This window comes from Xenopus tropicalis, chromosome 6, assembly GCF_000004195.4.
Source record: "Xenopus tropicalis strain Nigerian chromosome 6, UCB_Xtro_10.0, whole genome shotgun sequence".
NCBI classification, from domain to species: Eukaryota; Metazoa; Chordata; class Amphibia; order Anura; family Pipidae; genus Xenopus; species Xenopus tropicalis.
Genome location: NC_030682.2, coordinates 111,727,388 through 111,739,996, shown reverse-complemented (window position 1 = coordinate 111,739,996; position 12,609 = coordinate 111,727,388). Strand labels below are relative to the sequence as shown.

Sequence of the window (12,609 nt, the reverse complement as noted above, 5' to 3'; positions counted from 1 at the left end):
TGTGCCCAACTTATATACTGTACATGTTAGGAAAATTAAGGGTTTACATGTCCTCTGTGTGCTCCAGAAAAATCCCACTCAGGACAAGGCCCAACGGAAAAACCCCAGTACCGAGTAAGGCCGTTAACCCAATAAATGTTTCTGCTGTGATAAAATGAGAAACTTGCTTACTTCCAAATGCATACAAAACCGAAAGAGGAAAGTTATATTGGTTTGTATGGCAAACAGAAACAGTCATGCCCCATGAAGAGACTTCATGAATTCAGTTAAATCTAAATGGAATTAGAGAGCAGTGAGTAAATACCAGTTGAAAACTCTGAATTGCACAAGATTACCTCCGATTCAATAATTACCTTTGGGATAAACCTTTTGTAACAAGTCCTTTAGTACTTATGGCACAGAGGTGACCCTGAAGCCCTATACTAGTTCAGAAGACACATTTTTAAATAGTAGGTGGTTGTAGGTGCCCAGCAAAACTACGGTGCATTCCATTCAAATAGATTAAGATGCAGTTTGTGTCATAAGCCTAAATGTTTACAGAGCATGCTGAGTATTGTTCAGAAAGGTGTGGGGCAATGTGAACACTGGTGCTACAAGTTACCGTTAGCAAACAATAAGTAAGTTAGAATAACATTAAAACAAAGTTCTCATTGGTTGCTATGTAGTTTGGCAAGTTCCTTTGTAATATCAGACTCTGTGTGGGCATATGTGCAAGCTAGTGATGAATTAGTGCATACAAAATGTTTGTACAGGCTGGTTGCCCTGGTCCCATAACTTGTGCATGAGTGAAAGGGAACACAAGGTTGCACTGGTGTGGGAAGAGAAGGTGACCCATTTCTCAGGGAAAGCATATGCGAATAGAAACTTGAACTGCTCCGTTAGCACACAGTTCTATCATGAGATGTTTGGGTGTAAATATTTTTGTCTACATCAATCTAAATAAATGTATTTTGCTAAAAATAAATGCCAAATGTAGCTTCTGCGTATTTTTGTTTTATGCATGTTTATTACGTATGTGCCCCTCCATGAGAGGTAGTTGTCATTATGAGCTGGATTCCTGCACAGCATCCCACTGCATAGAGACAGATAAGGCATTATTGCTGTGCACCACTTACAAGCTTAGGTCAATAATTGAAGTGAAGGGAACACTTGATTATGTACACTATGGGGCCCATTTACTTACTCACGAACTGGCCGAATGCGTCCGATTGCGTTTTTTTCGTAATGATCGGTATTTTGCAATTTTTCGGCTAATTGTCGCGACTTTTTCGTTGCCATTCCGAATGTTGCCCAAAATCTGGCGATTTTTTCGTAGCGTTAATACTTGTGCGAAAAGTTGCGACTTTTTCGCAGCTTTCGCGTCGAGTACGAAAGATTCGGATTCATTCAAGCTTCAGTATGGTGACTTTTCTTGGGCCAGGTTGGAGCTGCAGGGTGCCATTGAGTCCTATGGGAGGCTTCCAAAATCATGCTAAGTCTGAAAGTTTCGCCCGCCGCTTACGAGCGCTCAATACGAAAAAGTCGCGACAAGATACGAGCGCATCGTAATGGCTAAGAAAAACTTGCAAATCGTATTGGTAACGAAAAAGTCGCGACAATTTCCGCAAAGTCGTAAAGGCGCCGAAAATTCGCAAAAAATACGAAAAAGTCGCAAAATGTTCGTCTTCCAATCGGAATTTTCCCAATTCGGAATCGAGTCTTAGTAAATGTGCCCCTATATGTGTCTCAGTTAATATTTTGTACACAAATATACCTGTATATATATTATGCTGGGGTGAATATCCATGTGTACAAGGTGTTTTGCGGTTCTCCATGCTTGAATGTTTTACATGGGTATTACTTCTTTTTAGCTGATTAAAAGGGCATTTTTAAATATTGGTTACTTTGTGTTACTATAATTCTAGGATGAGAAGGGAAGAGTACCATTAAAATTAGCCATGTACAGGCAAGCTGGATGATCTGTTATGCAAAATGATACAGTCACACAATAGACGTCCTATAACCTCTTGAGTTCTACCCAAGCAAGCTATGACCTGCTTCATATGTTTTCCCCCATAATGGAAAAAAAACAGGAAACAGAATCTGATCCACTAGGCAGGTTGGTAAGGAAAGGGCTGCCTTGCACCCGTTGGCGCTGTACTCTGCAGAGTGCCGGTGCAAGTGCTTGTTGAAAATGCACTAAGGGGTGTGATTTTGCACCATTTAGTGCTCTTGCTTTTGCATCCAGGGCATTAATAAATGGCCCCTAAAGTCAGGTTAATTGGATTCTGATACAATTGGCCATATTGTGTGTGAATGTGATAAGGAATGTAGTTATAGCTCTATAGATTGTATGTTCCACTATGGTAGTGGCTGATGTAAATGTATGTAATCTCTATAAAGTCCTGTAGAATATATTGGTGCTTTATTAATAAAAATCATAATAATAATGTGCCTTGTACAGTTATTTGTATTATGGACACATTCCTCCACTAGAGGGCACTGCATAGGAAAATACAAAGAAGCACAAATATTATACTGCAAAAAGTTACAACTAGAAATACAGTATGTACTATCTGGCCACTATTTATGAAAATTTATACTATTATTATTATTGCACCTACATATTCTGCAGCACAGATAGCAACAGCAACTGATAAGAGGAATGTTGAATTTAACTTCTTGCATTTGTCCAATATACATTTCTATGTGTGCATCCATTGTTTAAATGTGCTAGACTGATCAAAGCTAACTGCTGATTGCCAGCTAAGGGTTCAGATTTGCTCCCATGCTATAATAATAAGCACAGGCAATATTTTGCAAGGTGTTCTCTAATTATAATACAAAGTATATTAAGATTTGGGAGTAAAAGAGGCATTAAAGTGCTTCAACATGAGCTATTAATTCATATTAGTTGGAATTTCTGATAAATTGAGAAATGTAATTGAGTCAACTTTGTAATTATTATTATTACTACTACCATAAACTGACATTTTGCCGAAAGACTACAGTGGAAACCAGTCTGTAAGAAACAGAAAAGATCAAACAGTATATGCAGAAGCAACAAACTGAAGAGAAAACATAAGGCAGTAGTTGTCTTATGTTATATCAACATCAAGGGGGTTCACCTTAAGTTAACTTTTCAGACTGGGCTGGCGGGACACCAGGAAAACTCGGTGGGCCCCACTTACCCAGATATACTAATATTGTTCCCCCTGACCCCTCCCCAATCGCACCCACAAAGGAGAAGCATGTGGGGGTCCTGTGGTGTCTTGTGGCATCAGATCACAACTGACTGTCCACGCACATTCTAACGCCGGCGTGCTTCCTGACGCCGGCGCATACGCATTGCGCTCAAAAGGACACCAGAGGCCAAGATTCACTGCAAAGTGATCGTTTCCTTGTGAAAGACGCCAAGCATTATTCTCTCTGTGATAATCCGTTTTTCTGACCCGGCTTGACCCTCGACTTCGAACCTTGCTGCCTGTACCGACCTCTCGCCTGTCCGACCTTTTTTTTGCCTCCTGATTTTGCTTCGACGACCGGTTTGGCACTCCTGCCACTCCTCCACTTGGTTCCAGTCCTGTTCTATCTCCAGTGGCTGTGTACCTCAGTGGGAGGTGTAGGAGAGGTCCTTCCTCTACGTATTCTTCCAGTGATGTTTCCCTCAGGATCCTGATACCCTGGGCTGGATACTAAACCCACTAGCCTGTGTAAAATGTGTCAACATCTTGCTGCCTGCTTCCAGTATCCCATGTGCACAATACAGAACTTCTGCTGTGATTACTGTACTGCACATGTGCCCAGCTTTGATACTACAATAGTTTGGGTGCCCCAAGGCTTTAGTGCTGTTTCAGCTCAGACTTGGTTGAGGTGATAGAAATATCCATTTCCTGTCATACAGTGTTAGAGAGAAAACAGCAGCAGTTTGAAGAGCATCACATGATCAACTCTGAATGTTTCTGGAAAGACTCCAGGCACTTGCAGCACTTAAGATAAAGTTTTCTTGAAATCAGTTAAATTTTCATTGGCTTCTTAACAAAATATTAGTATAGTTTCTGTAAATAAAAGAGTGATGAAGAGCATAACCCCATGGCAGCCTTTATCCTTTGTATACACTAAATGTTCACTTATATTCTAGTGAAATGGAAAGCCAACACTTAAGCAAAAAATATTTAAACATGTTACAGAGAGGAGCTAATGTCCAGGTTCTCTCTTTACAAATGTCTGTCCTTCCTCGCACAGCACCATTAAGCCACTAGCTCTATTTATCTCTATATATTAGTTTATTTGGCTCTTAACTCTTTCCTATTCTTTCTCTCTGGCCCCATTATTAGGATCAGTTCCTGATCTGAGAACATACTGGATATGGGAAAGAGGGCCCATCTTTTCCTATACCTAACTCAGTGCTGGCACATAAAGAACGGCAAGGGATGTCAGGAAATAGGGGACAAATTGGAGCTGGCACAACTCTTAGCCAAGTGGATCTCTCCATGTGCAGGGTCAGAAGCAACACCTCAGTCCAATACCATACCTAGTTAAATATTAACACAAACACAGCATAAAAACATACATGTAAGGGTTCATTCGTTTACACAAGTGCAAGGCACTAGGTGCAATCATACAATTGGGAATTCCTAAATAGAAAACTGTCATTTTAAGAATTAAGGGCCGCCTCCTGGGATCATAGGATTTACAGTGCACACTAACAAGCCAAGGCACACATACATGCTAGGCCCCATCAGCCAATTAATGGACAGAGTTCTGCCTTTTATTCCCACACTTCTTCCTGTTATAATTAGAGCTACATTATTTCTGGTCATGTGATCTCTGAGGGAAAGGATGTAAAAGGGCAATATTTACTGATATATATATTCCAGTTTGGCAACCTGTGGCTCATGTTGCTCACCAACCCCTTGGATGTTGCTCTTAGTGCCCCCAAACCAGGGAGTTATTTTTGAATTCCTGACTGTGACAAGTTTTGGTTGAATAAAAACAAGATTTACCAAATGAAGCCTTCGGTAAGATAATAGTGTGCATAGAGGCTCCCTAATAGCCAATCTTAGCCCTTATTTGGCACCTCCATGAACTTTTATGGTGCTTGTGTTGCTCTCCAGGTCTTTTTACATTTGATTGTGGCTCACGAGTAAGAAAGGTTGGGGATCCCTGACTTAATATGGCAATCTGTTGGGTAAGTATTCATTCTGAGAGTATAGTTTTCTTTTAAGGTAACTAACATCCCTAAATTAGAAAGCCAGCACTAGTTTCACTTTGAGTTCAGCAAGGAGGATAAGAAGCTGCAGACTAGTACAGGTATGGGATCCGTTAACTGGAAACTTGTTATCTAGAAAGATACAAATTGAAAGTAGGCCATTTCCCATAAACTCCATTTTAATACATTTTTATTTTGAAAAATGACTTCCTTTTTCTTGGAGATTCACATTATGGAAAGACCCCTGCTCTAAAAAAAACCCAGGTCCCAAGCATTCTGGATAACAGGTCCCTACAAATACACTTTAAACATAGGGACATCTGTCACCTTGCCTCATATATCTCTGTGCTAATATGTTGTGGGAGTGCAAATGAATGTTATCAATGTGAAACTGCACTAACAGCATTTTTCAGTTTAAAAGATACTGTTAAAATAATGTTTTTTATTGCCATGGAAAAACTGTGATCAAATCACCCAGTGTGTTAAACCACTAAGATGAGAGCTGCTGGTTAAAAAATGCTAAAAAAAATAAGAGAAAATGTTATTTTGGTAGTACAGATATGAAAATGAGCTAAGATGTTGCCTCACGTTATAATGAAGCAAAGTTATTTAAAGTTAAAGAATGGAGAAATGTGAGTTCTGTCACTGTCATTCCACAACCGTGATCTGCAAGGCTAAATAACTTCATCCTTCTGAAACATTCTTGGCTTAGCCAATCACATCTTGTTTTTTTCTGCTGTTCCACCCCTTCTTTAGTACTGCATTCCCGTGTGGTCTAGAAATAAGTGTGACATGCTTCACACAACAACTTCCTGCTTTCTGCGTTTGCAGAGAGTTTCCCAGGGGGAGGGACTAGTCATAGAACAATAGTGACCTGTATTCAAAAAGAAAGAATGCAATCAATAACTAGGTGGTAAGGTGCTGAGAGATGATAAGTAGGAAGTAAATGTATTGGTAATGACAAGTGAGTGGCTCACAGCTATACACAGAGATAACATAACGCAATAGCAAGTGATATCATTTAGGAAGAAAGGCTCCAGTCCTGTTATTCATAGAGCCTGGTATGGTTCAATACAAATATTAGATCCTTGGGAGCTTGTCTGATTTTCTTGTCCCAGCACTTAAAAGTGTTAGCTCGATGGGGGAAATTCACTGTGCCTAAAAATGCCAGTGACACTGTATACACATAATATCACAGATTTTCCCTTAGTATTTCCAGTTGCAGGGAATGACATTCTATATATTTCACTCCCTTTAGGTGCAGAACAAATGTAAATAATGTCCCATTAAGGCTGGTGGCACCATGAGGAAATTAGTCATTTGTGATACTCTCCTCTACCACAGGTGACTGCAAATGTTTCCTTTCAAGGCAATTCCAGGCGACTTTAGGGCTCTGGCACACGGGGAGATTAGTTGCCCGTGACAAATCTCCCTGTTTGTGGGCGACTAATCTCCCCGAAATGCCATCCCACGGGAGAAATTGTAAATCGCCGGTGGGATGGCATACGCGGCAGCACGATTTCACTGAAATCTGGGGAGATTAATTGCCTGCGAACAGGGAGATTTGTTGCGGGCGACTAATCTCCCTATGTGCCAGAGCCCTTAGGCGAGAGAAGTGCTGCATAAACTATGCCTAAACACACACTTCTCAGTAAGGGGCAGATTTATCTAGATGTGAAATTAAAGCACAGTAAAATTCACACTCTCTATTCATTCCCATTGGAAATTTAGAGGCATATTCATCAGTGGGTGAAAGTTAGAGTTCACCATTTGATAACTACACCTATAGCAATCCTATAGGAATGGAGGGTGGAAAAATTTTTACTGTGGTGACCTCTCATTTCACACTTTGATAAATCTGTACCTTTAAGTCTCTACTATACCAACATCACATATATTACCGAAAGCAATTGTTTTCAGGAAAAATGTTTCTGTGGCCATAGCCATTGTGGCTGCATAGTGAATATTAAATGGTTTGTGGTGGTGGCAATATAAATATATATTGTATCTACAATTCCTCGATCCATATCACATTATTAGGTGAATATGCCAGTGGTGAAAATGACCTGCATGCCATCAAGCTAGAAAATCTAACTGTAAGGACTGAATTACAGTATTACAATATTTTGTGGTGTCCGTAGTCATGCTGTGGGTATCCAGCTATAAAGGCCTAGCATGTAGTGATAGATTATTAAAAGCAATCTGAGTTACTGCTTTCTACTAGAAATAAATATATAACTACATAGGGCATCATGGGCTCATATATGAGTAGTTTGAGGAAGATAAGAAAGTGCATCAGGGTGGCATGGCATACTGCACTGTTTCTGAAGGATCTGGTGCAGGCAATTCATTAGTCCTCGTTTCAGGCTCCTCATTAGTCACACATGGAACACTTTGCCTGTTGGTCATTATAAGACCACACTTGGTCAACTCAGCTGGTGCCCTTTAAAATATCCTTTGCCTAACTAAGTGCAAGTTTTATAACACAGCCCTATGTAAAAAGATATACCTAGGTGGCAGCTCTGCAAACTGACCTGCATGGGTTTCAGTAACTGTGCTAATATTAAATCAAATATCAGTCATATTAATTAGCATAATCTGTTAGACAAATGATGTAACAATACTTTTGCAATAAAATAAGAAGCTACAATTTGCCTGAGCAAATAACTAATTCAGAATGGTATTTAATTTATAGTGGGTGTCAATCAAATTTAGCTCTCTGGTATTTATAACATCAGGACAAACCAGATAGGATTATACAGTCAGTTTTATTCATAAATAGGATGTGATGCAACTCTGAGCCTGGCACATCCTTTTACTGAAAAAAGCACCAGCCTAGGTTACTATTCTAGTGAACGAAGTATTACAGTGCACCTCTCACTAGAATAGTACCCAGGACCAGTGTTACAGTACGGGCACCTTTTTATTTATGTATAAATATATATGGAAATCATATAATCTGTTTTATGCTTTATTTAACAGTAGGTACTTCCAACTGACACAAGGGCAACCACTGATTAGAAGAAAGGAGGTTCCATCTAAATAATCAGAAAGGACTTTTTACAGTGAGAGCTGTGAAGTTTTGGAATTACCTCCCTGAATCAGTCATACTGGCTGATACATTATACAGCTTCAAGAAGGGGTTGGAGGGCTTTTTAGCAAGTGAGGAAATACAGGGTTATGGGCGATATCTCTTAGTACAAGTTGATCCAGGGACTGGTCCGATTGTCATCTTGGAGTTAGGAAGGCATTTTTTTCTCCTTTGTGGCAAATCAGAGAGGCTTCAGATGGGGGTTTTCACCTTTCTCTGGATCAACTAGCAGTAGGCAGGTTATATATGGGCATTAAGGTTGAACTTGATGGAAGTGTCTTTTTTCAACCTAGCTTACTATGTTATTATTTTGCACAACCATTCTCCACTTCCTAGACCTTCAAACCTGACAGACTGATGAGCTTACCAATATCCAAAGCACAGTCAGGATGATCAGATCACCATACAAGTACCAAAAATAATTTAAGATTCTATTGGTACATTTATGGAATGAGAACTGGCACTGTTTTATAAAGGGTGTGGACGATGCGAGTGCGAGACATGCTAATGCTTAATTTTATGGAAGGTTAATAATATAAAGTTGCTTAACTATTGTCTGCTATACCAGCCTTTAGGCTAATGCCACATGAGGCGTAGGGCAGATATTTTTGGCAAGCGAAAAAGCTCTTGCCGAAAATTCCGCCCTACGCCTCCTACATGTGCCTGCACCCGAATGAATGAGATACGCTCGGGTGCAGGCATATGTAGCTGATATACAAATGAAAACATGAGACTTTGCATTCTCTTGCGTTTTCATGCGTATATCAGCTACATTTTCCTGCACTCGAGTGTATCTCAGTCATTCGGGTGCAGGCACATGTAGGAGGAGTAGGGCGGAATTTTCGGCACGAGCTTTTCCGCTTGCCGAAAATATCCGCCCTACGCCTCGTGTTGCATTAGCCTAAAAGGTTAATCACTAATGCAGAGTAATCAAGTCTGGCTTGTATAGGCATTCTGATATTTCCAACAGGTGTTCAGACAGGCTGCGATCAGGGTTCTGTGCAGATCAGTCAGGTTCTTTCATTCCACATAAATTCTGTATGGACCTTACTTTGTGCATACTTATTTTCTAAGGGCCTTCCCCAAACTGTTGCTGGAAACCCCCCCAAAAAAACAATGACACCTATGAATTAAATGGCGATTTCAATACTTAGAAGGGTTGTCAAAATTCTGCCCTACACCTCCTACATGTGCCTGCACCCGAATGAATGCGATACGGTCGGGTGCAGGCATATGTAGCTGACATACGCATGAAAATGCGTGAGAATGCAAAGTCTCGTGTTTTCATACGTATATCGGCTACATGTGCCTGCACCCGAGCGTATCTCATTCATTCGGGTGCAGGCACAAGTAGCAGGCGTAGGGCGGAATTTTCAGCAAGCGCTTTTACGTACTCTAAAGGAAGGCTTTCTACTAGATGTTGGCTTATTGTTCAATGGTATTTGCTTCCATTTCTTTATAAGGCTAATGCCACACGAGGCGTAGGGCAGATATTTTCGGCAAGCGTAAAAGCGCTAGCCGAACATTTTCTCACCTTAAAGGAGAAAATAGAAGGATTGTGCTTAAAAAAGTTGTGTTTTGGATTGATTTATTGAGAAATTCCACCAAAACCCCACTACTTCCGCCAATCTGTTCCACTTCCTGCCGGCTGAATTCTCTGGATGTGCAGGGGAGACGGTGACATTCAGTACAAGGCACTGTAGGATAGGAACCATCAGCAGCTAGGCTGACCTGATAGGGAACCGAAGCCTGCCTTTGCTTGTGTGAGTGCAGGGCTGTGATTGGCTATCCCCCTCCTGCTGTGTTTCTGGCAGGGGCCCTTAGGACATGCCCATCCTTCATTTGAAACTGGGACAGACAACTGATAGGATCTTTAAAGGAAAACGAAAGGCAAAATCACTTGGGGGTGCCAAAATGTTAGGCACCCCCAAGTGACTTTAACCGCTTACCTCGTACCCCGGGCTGGTGCCCCTGTTAGGAGGGAACAGCACCAGCCCGGGTAGCTGCCGGCGCTTCCTTCTTCCTGATTCGCTGCGAGCGCATGCGCAGTAGAGTGAAAAGCCGAACTTAAACATTAAAGTCGGCTTTTCACTCTACTGCGCATGCGCCCACCACTGGCATTTCAGCAACGGAAGCAGGAAGAAGGAAGCGATCCGCTACAGGTACCCCGGGCTGGTGCTGTTTTCTCCTAACAGGGGCACCAGCCCGGGGTAAAAGGTAAGCGGTCAAAGTCACTTGGGGGTGCCTAACATTTTGGCACCCCCAAGTGATTTTGACTTTCTTTTTCCTTTAAGGGAGCTCTGATAAAGGGGCCATTTTTACAGACATGATTAATTTTTAGCCCAAAGTGAAACCAGCACTATATATTATTCAGAATTGCCTACAAAATTAGAATTTTTTCCATTTATCTAATATGTCTCCTTTAACCTTAGCTTCTCTAAAGCCGCTCAGAGCACCATGAGTATGCGAGTGTCCTAACACTTTTAGGTAAAGTCACACAGAGCTACTAGTAGTAGCTACTTGGCCTGGCTACTTAAATAGACAATGCTGATCATTTACTGATAATTGTCTTTTTGCGTGTTTTAGCAGAGGCAATTCTCAGTACTGTCTAAGGTAGGGTATTTTCTGGTGTTTAGTAGCAGAGACAAATAGCTGCTATTAAGTAGCTCCGTCTGTCTTCACCCTTAAAAGACAATGAAAGGTTAATATAAATTAAAAGTAAGTCTAAAGGCATTCTTTTTAAGTACTTACTGCATATCCAAATTCCCAGATCCCTGCTTGCTTCTGAGATATGGTGCTGGCAGCCTACAGCAGTGTGAAGACTACAGTGACATCACTGAAATCTCTCTCCCCTTCCTGTAGGTGCCAGCGGCAGCCTTCCTATTCTCTGAGCATGTGTGCAACTTGATCCTGTCTCCTGTTCTGAGCTACACATGCCCACCAGCCAATCAGAAGCGGATCTGGCAGAGGGGAGGGGGGGGGAGGGAATGAAACACATGTGCAGTATGAAGCAAGGAGGGAAAGGAAGGGAGAATACCTTTTTAGAGATGGCTGCCTGTTCTAGAAAATGTGAAGTAGGTGTGACTGAGTAAATATTTGATTAGGTGAGCCAAAAGTGTGGCGTTTGTACTAAACAATAGGAGGACTATTGGGCAGTATGCTTTTTACATTTTGACTTGCATTCTCCTTTAAAAAACCCAAGATGTGGAGCTCCTGTGACAAGTCTGAAGGCCTGGATCATTGCTGCTACGGTGAGGTTTAGGGCTCTGGCACACGGGGAGATTAGTCGCCCGCAACAAAACTCCCTGTTCGCGGGCGACTAATCTCCCCGAGTTGCCTTCCCCTGCCATCCCACCGGCGGGATTTTTCGGCAATTTGCGCCGCCGCATGTGTCATCCCACCGGCGACTTACATTTTCGCCGGTGGGATGGCAGGGGAAGGCAACTCGGGGAGATTAGTCGCCCGCGAACAGGGAGTTTTGTCGCGGGCGACTAATCTCCCCGTGTGCCAGAGCCCTTAACCTTCAGGCTGGTGCAGTATGTTCTGTGGCATCAGTAAATGACTTCTCAAGCGGAAAGCTGTTAGTAGAAAACAACGCAAGTGTTTTTGTGTGGAGGAACTGACTAGACAAAAATCTTATGTGTAAACTACATGGAAAATTTGCCATCTAACGCAACACGTCTGTTGGAAGCAAAATGCGGTGTGCTGCATCTTCTTCCAACAACTAATCTAATGGTGTGTAAAAGACTACATTGTAGACTGTAGATGCAGGAACTTAACCCACCATCCGACTTTATCTCATTCAACTTGCATTACAGCTTTGGGGATCAGATTTTGTAGAATCCTACAAAGTCCTGTGCTGTTGCGTTAAAAAAATTCGCAAGGGTAAAGCCCCCAAAAATCTGATGTAAATCTCCCAATTATTTTCCAAAGGGACCACACCTGCCCGCCTCACGTTTCCCATACAGATGAGACGAGCAGCAACAAACTCTCTGCGCGTACCCGTCCTAGTGTAAAGGCTTTACGGTCACGGCCATAAAAAGTAACATTCCCCGCAAATTAACCAGTAGGCACACCCGAGAAGAAAAATGAAAATACATTGATACAGCGCTGTACCACAATCTCTCCCACTTGCCGTGTAACGTAGCAGCGATTGGCCAAAGCCTGCGGCGCTCAGCAGGGCAAGTTAGGAATGTGGGCGGAGCCCCCCGACAGCTCTAACTCACACTATCGAGGGAGCTGCGGCTTTTTCCGATTTGCGCCCGCTGAGAGCTTCCTCTCAATTGGCTGGCAGGGGCATTCTGACTGGTGGACGGATACAGTCCGG

At 42.0% G+C, this 12,609-nt stretch overlaps 1 long non-coding RNA gene across 1 annotated transcript; it reads right to left on the bottom strand.

Annotated features, from left to right (window-relative positions):
• Positions 1 to 5,364: 5,364 nt before the first annotated feature.
• On the bottom strand, positions 5,365 to 12,486 carry LOC101730952. Its single transcript, XR_208691.1, has 2 exons — positions 12,399 to 12,486; positions 5,365 to 6,065 (listed from the first exon to the last, which is right to left on the bottom strand). It is a non-coding gene; the product is annotated as an uncharacterized LOC101730952 (long non-coding RNA).
• Positions 12,487 to 12,609: the final 123 nt, after the last annotated feature.